Source organism: Octopus sinensis, linkage group LG15 (genome assembly GCF_006345805.1).
Source record: "Octopus sinensis linkage group LG15, ASM634580v1, whole genome shotgun sequence".
Classification (NCBI taxonomy): Eukaryota; Metazoa; Mollusca; class Cephalopoda; order Octopoda; family Octopodidae; genus Octopus; species Octopus sinensis.
The window spans coordinates 20,438,692-20,446,191 of NC_043011.1; the positions used below are offsets into that span (position 1 = coordinate 20,438,692).

Here is a 7,500-nt window from a genome sequence, read left to right on the forward strand (position 1 = left end):
ACATACATACATACATACATACACGCATACATACATCATACATACATACATACATACATACATACATACATACATACATACGTACGTACATACATACATACGTACGTACGTACATACACACATACATTCATACATACATACGTACGTACATACATACACACATACATACACATATACATACATACATACATACATACATACATACATACATACATACATACATACATACATACATACATACATACATACGACAGTTGAAGAATTATATGCCTTCGGCTTTAGTGTCTGACGAGTCCATGAGGCTGAGCACTTTATGGATGCAAGACCATTGGTCACTCTATGACCGGACATATACTTAGTTGCATATATATATATATATAAAGTTAGGTAAGGCCGTTTATGGGATTACCCTGGGTTTCCCGTCTATAAAGCGTTTAGCTTTACGGCGTATCATCAGATCCCAAACAGGTTGGCTTATAGCCTCTCTGGAAAATGGAAGAAGAAAGGACCCCACTCCTCGACAACAGGGGACTGTCTCCCTTTGGATATTGATCCTAAGAGACCCTGTTATCTTGTGAGTTCCAACAGGCCAGCAGGAATTTCCTGAAATGCAAGCAAGAGATTTTTCATGCAGCAGCCCCCTACAATAATGAGCTGCTAGCGGATTTGGGGACCGCATCTCCGACGTGCCGTGTCCCAACATCCGTAGAAGGAAACGTCGCAGAAATATCATATGGTTTTCCCCCGCCCCCTTCTCTCTTAACGTAAAAACGTCTATAGGTAGAATATTCCTTCAGTTGATAGATTAGAGTTTCACACGTTCACACAGGTATGGACGCATTTTCAACAGGCACAACCTTAGGGTCTCTTTCAGTTATGTCCCCAATATTAAGAGCATTCTAGTTAGCACCTCTACACCACGAGCGGAGACAGGATGCTCATGCAAGGACCACAACAGATGCCCGGTGAGAGGCCACTGCGAAACCAAGGGAGTTGTCTATGAAGCTGAGGTACTGGCCGAGCCTTATAGCAGCAGCAACACCGGCAGCACCATCGCCAGCGATAACAATAACAACATCAAGGACAGCCGTGGCAGTGTCCCTAACGGCAGCAGCAGCATCAGCCGTTCAAGAATTTGGACCTGGAGATCTCCATTTCCAGCGACCTCGAGGGTCACCTCCCAGTGGTGTCGGGCGTCAAAGAAGAGCCCTCGACTACAACAAGACGACCAAAGTTTTTTTTTTTCCGAGGTCTGGGGTCTCCCGCCCCTAAGCCCTAGACCATCACCTAATCACCCTTACCCGTCTTGTTGCTTAACAACAACAACAACAACAGCTGCAGCAGCAGCTTCCCTCATGGTTACTATAGTAGCAGGGTCGACAGTACCAATAACAGCTGCAGCAGAGACATGAACAGAACCAGCGGCAGCACCTTCGCCAGCGATAACAGCAATAGCAACATCAACGACAGCAATTGTAGTATGCCAAACGGAAATAGCAGCAGAGTCATCGCCAATGATATCTATAACAGCGGTGACAGCACTTCCATCAACAATGACAACAACAGCACCGTTACCAGCATCGGTAGTAACGGCACCAGTACCATCGCTCCCTCCAATGACGCCAACACCCACAACGCCAGCACCAACAACAGCGGTAGCAGCACCGCCAACACTCGAGTACGGAGATACATCGGTTGCTCTGGTAACAGATCAGTTTTTGCGCGACTGACGGATTTCCATCCTGCGCTCGAAAAGCGAAGGGAATACTTATAAAGTCTGGTTGGAACTGGAACATTTCATATTGGAATGTACACACTTTGTTGGCTAACAAGTGTGACTGTAGGCCTGAAAGACGCACTGCACTTGTTGCTCATGAGCTGAACCGTTATAACTCTGATATAGCTGCACTTTTAGAGACCCGTGTAGAAGGTGATGGTCAGCTTGAGACAGTAGGAGGTGGCTGCACCTTTTTTGGAAGGGGAAACCGAAGGAGCGCAGAGAAGCTGGTGTTGGCTTTGCAGTTCGAACTGAAATCCTTGAGAAGCTGGAGGAGTTTCCTGTTCCTATAAATGATCGTCTAATGACTCTACGTTTGTACCTGAGAGGTGAACTGTTTGCTACTACTTTGATAAGTGCTTATGCACCTATTTTGACCAGTTGTGAGGAAGATAAAGCTATTTTCTTTACCCAACTGAGAGCCATACTTAGGAAAATCTTCAATTCTGATAAAGTCATTCTACTGGAAGATTTCAATGCCAAGGTTGGAACAGATTGGCAGACGTGGAACTCTCTTGGACGTTTTTGTATAGGAAAGATGAATAGCTATGGTCTCATGCTTCTGAAGCTTTGCGAGGAATATGGACTTTACATCACAAGCACTCATTTTAAGCACAGAGGTGATCACACAGTGACGCACCCAAGGTCTAAAGTTTGGCACTTGCTGGATTATGTCATCATTCGCAAGCGTGACATCTATGATATTTGTAATGTCAAATCCTTTCATGGTGCAGAATGCTGGATGGACCACAGCCTGTGAGAAGAGTTCCGGATGATGATCAAAATAAAAGAAAGAAGAGGGCCAGTTGGCAATCCTTGGCATCTGAATATCCATAATGATGCTGTGGTCAGGAAAGAGCTTCAGAATCGTTTATCCAGCATTGAAAACAGGTTTTTCAATGTGCTGTTGAAACACTGGGATATGCTACTGCCAGACACAGAGACTGCTATGATGAAAATGATGCTGAAGTTCAGCGACTGCTGGTCATAAAGCGCCATGCCCACAGTGTATTACTGCACAGAGGACTATCAGTTGGGCAGCGAAATCTTGCACTTACCCACTACAGCAGTGTAAAATCACTACTGCAGCAATCTCTCAAGAAGATGCAGAACACCTGGTAGGAGGATCTTGCTCGTGATCTTCAGGCTGCTGCTGATGCAAATGACAGCAAGAAGCTTTACCATCTTATGAAGCAAGTTTATAGGCCTGAGAGCTCTGCATCAGGTCCTTTGCTTTCCAAGGAGTCTTCTACTCTGTTTACTAAATCAACAGAGATCATGGGTCACTGGATTGAACAGCTTTCTGAACTTCTAAACCATAAGTCAGTTGTGGACAAAGCAGTGATTGACACTATGCAACAAAGACCTGCCATTAGCCCCTTAAATTCTACGCCCTCAATAGATGAAGTAATGACAGAATAAGTATATTGAATCTTGGTAAGGCACCTAGTAAGGATGGTATTTGTGCTGAGGTCCTGCCATTTAGTACCTTAATGAACTTAGTGTAATCTGGTGGGATAGTGCAAGGTTTAAGGACTGGAAGGATGCAATTATTCTTTTTCTCTATAAAGGAAAGGGAGCCAGAGTAGAGTGTGGCAACTACAGAGATATTGCTCTATTATCAGCTGCTGGCAAGGTTCTGGCAAGTATTCTTCTTACCCACCTGAATAGGTATCTTGTATATGATGTCCTATCTGAATCTCAAAGTGGTTTCCGATCTGGAAGAGGAACAATGGATATGATTTTCACAGCAAGACAGATGCAGAAGTGCTATAAGCAGAATCTGGATTTTGTCCAGGTATTCATCAATTTAACCAAAACCTTTGATACTGTGAATAGGGCTTTGCTATAGAAAATACCGAGCAAACTTGGATGTCCAAATCACTTTGTATCAATAATCAAATCATTCCATGATGAGATGGAGGTTTGGGTGAATGTTGGTGGTGGCATGGCGGGTTCTAGTCCTGTAGAGAATGGTATCAAGCAGTATTTTGCTGCTACTCTTACTCATGCTTTTGCTGTGGATAGTTCTCCTGGGATATATGTTAGGTATTGATCTTCTCGTTGTCTTTTTAATCTGTGTCGATTTGCTGCCAATTTAAAAGTTTGCCAGTCTCTTATTCGTGATCTCCTTTATGCAGATGACTGTAACTTATTCATACAGCGAATGATATGCAAATATTTGTGAATCCTATTTCTGCTTCTTGCAAGGCATTTGGACTCAGCATTAGCCTGGAGGAGACTGTTGTAATGTTCCAGCCTGCACCAGGAAACCCATATGTGGAACCAAGCTATCTTGGTTGAAGGAGCAATACTGAAAGTGGTAGACAAGTTTGTCTACCTCAGCTGTTCTTGCTCCCAGGATGATAAAATATCTTTCAGGCTGCAGAGAGCAACTGATTCCTTCAGGTCTCTTGAGTCTCGTGTCCAATCCCAACATGGCATCACAAGGCAAACAAAAGTTGCTGTGTACTAACATCACTCCTTTACTAATGTGAGACATGGACCCTTTACAAGCATCATGTAAAGGTCCTTGAATGCACCCATCAGAGATGTCTGAGACACATTCTGAATATTGGTTGAACCTTAAAAACTCCAGATACACAGGTCCTGAGGAAAGCTGATATCCTGAGTATTAAGGTGATGGTGCACAAAACATCAGTTATGTTGGACTGGACACCTTGCTAGAATGAATGATAGCAAGATCCCTAATCAGATGTTATATGGGGAACTTGTTAGTGGAAAGTGACCCCGGCAGAAGCCAAGACTGCAATTTAAAGATTGTATAGATCATCATTAAAGGCTTGTGAAGTGTGGGAAGCTGACTGGGAGAGCAATGTTTCTCATTGCCACGGCTGGAGGAAACAGTTAAAGGAAGGAGTTGAGACCTTTGAAAGAGCACATATTCTTCATGAAGAGTTTAAGCATGCTGCTTGAAAATGCACTGCTTGTGTAATGAATGGGGAAAGCTTGGTCTGCAATGTTTGCAGTCATGTATGTTTTTCAAGAGCAGGGCTCATTAGCCACCAATGGAGCTGCAAGTGTAAAGTATAAGGTAGTCTTGAGTGAACAATGTTCCTAAGGGTCAGTAATGGTTTTTCCTCGGTCATGAGTGGATGATGTATTTGTGTGTGTATGTATGTATGTGTGTATGTATGTGTGTATGTATGTATGTGTGTATGTGGTCCCTTCTGTTTTCCATCAGATGTTTTTGCATACATATTCAACAACTTTACCTTGTGTGTGTGTGTGCGTGTGCATACGTATGTGTGTGTGCATACGTGTGTATGTGTGTGTATAAATGTACATATATATGTGCTCACACACATACACACACACACAAACACACGGGCTTTTTTATTAAAAGCTACAAAAACTGCTACTTTTGAAGCTTAATAAAAAAAAAAGCATATTACTCTATCTTCAGTATTCAAGTCATGTGTTTTCAACCTTGTTGTGCACTTATGTACTTATTGTGTATGTATGTATGTATGTATGTATGTATGTATGCATGTATGTATATATATATATATATATATATATACACACACACACACACACACACACATATATATATATATATATATATATATATATATATATTATATATATATATATATATATATGTATATATATATAACTTATAAACAAGAGCAAAAGAAAAATTATTTCTATGCCAATATGCTAGATAACAGACTTTAAATTGTCAATGTCCATATTTCATTGTAGATTCACTATAAATACATGTTGTGTATTTATAATGAATGTATAACATGTATTTATAGTGAATGTATAATGAAATGTGGACATCGACGATTTAAAGTCTGTTATCAGCATATTGGCATAGAAATAATTTTCTTTTGCCCTTGTTTATAAGTTGTTTATAAAATTTTAACCTTTAAAGGTATTTTAATATGCTGCTACTTTTGATGAAATATTTTTTTGAAAAAAATTTTTTCCTATACTAGTAGTATATATATATATATATATATATATATATATGTGTGTGTGTGTGTGTGTGTGTGTATGTATATGTATATGTATATGGGTGGAGGCGCAATGGCCCAGTGGTTAGGGCAGCGGACGCACGGTCGTAGGATCGCGGTTTCGATTCCCAGGCCGGGCATTGTGAGTGTTTATTGAGCGAAAACACCTAAAGCTCCACAAGGCTCCGGCAGGGAGTGGTGGCGATCCCTGCTGTACTCTTTTGCCACAACTTTCCCCTCCCTCTTTCTTCTGCTCGCTTAGCTTGTGGGGTGGCGTCATTTGTAGGCTAAAACAATGCGAAGCACATTGTGACCAGCGATGTGTAGCAACATCTGATAGCCTGGTCGGTCACGGTGATCATGGTGATATATATATGTATATATGTATATGTATATATGTATATTTATATCATCATCATCATCATCGTTTAACGTCCGTTTTCCATGCTAGCACGGGTAGGTACAAGGGAATGCTGAAAAGTTCCTAACTTTGGGTAAAAAAATACACAAGGATCAGTTAATTATGATTTTATTCAACATATTCCCTTCTCAGATTCACACATTTATTGCAGCGGTTCTTCAGTTTTTCAAAACCCCGTAAAAGAACTCAGAGGGTTGGACCTCCAGCCAGGTCTTTCACAATACCCTTAAAGCCAGGAACTTCTCAGCACCTCTTCATATATTCAATAGAGCATCATAGCTCCATTTCAGCCAATTTTGCCTTTCAGTTTCACATCCAAACATTTGGGGAAAACCTACTTGAGTGTCTCGAATTGGGTTTTTCCCTAAACTCTTGATTGGTAAAATCTGCTGATATGGAACTATAAATACTGTGTGGTATATACATTAAGGTATCTATTCTATTAATAGATGTACAAATGCCAGTTCTGTTCTGACTCATGGATTTTTACACATCTGTGTGCACATGTGTATGTGTTTGTGCATGTGTGTGTATAAGAAAAGGAGCTAAGAGACATAACTCAAAGTAGTCATTGGCATGTATTTGAACAGCAAAAATAGATTTGGGTATATTGATTAATACACAGGATTTATATGAATGAATAAGTTAGTAAGTATGCCTGTCATCCACCCTCATACTACAACCACCAGAGTTCTTCCCGTCCGGTCCTTCATTTCTTGTCATCATCTCATTTCTGCATCTGCTTCTCATACACCGAGCCCACAAAAAAATTACAGGCACGGAGATTTTAGGCCCTGATAACACAGCTAAAATATTCCAGTTTTCAATCTGACTACTATCACCGACTTTTGTTCCACTCCCATCTTATATGTTATTATTGTTTAGTTGCAGATTATATCAGCATAAGTTAATCAAGCAATGCTCTTAGTGTATAAATTATGTTTAAATGAACTTGTCTATTTGAAAACTAAATGTTTGTGAGAGTTTTAATTTAATTTAAATTTTTTAACTTTTAATTTAATTTTTTTGGCTCAAAAAGCAAAAGCAAGGCCATGTAGGGGGACATGGAGTTATGTACAGGAGGGTGTTCATACAAAGAGTTCAGGCCATTTCTGGTCAAGAGAGACTTTGAACCGAGCGGTCGTCGGCATCTTCACTATCTCGTCCGGCAGCTTATTCCACGGATCTGCAACCCGGACGGAGAAAACTCCTCTCCTTCGATTGAGTTCTGAATGCTTAAAGCATTTATAGACAAGTTTTAGTTTCTAATAAATAATATAATATTAAATTCTTGTATTAATTCATTATTTCCTATC

General features: G+C 40.5%; 1 protein-coding gene across 2 annotated transcripts in view; it reads left to right on the top strand.

Moving 5' to 3' along the window:
* Positions 1 to 7,500, top strand: part of LOC115219901 (lysosomal acid phosphatase) — a 48,040-nt gene that overhangs the window by 690 nt on the left and 39,850 nt on the right. The window lies entirely within an intron of this gene.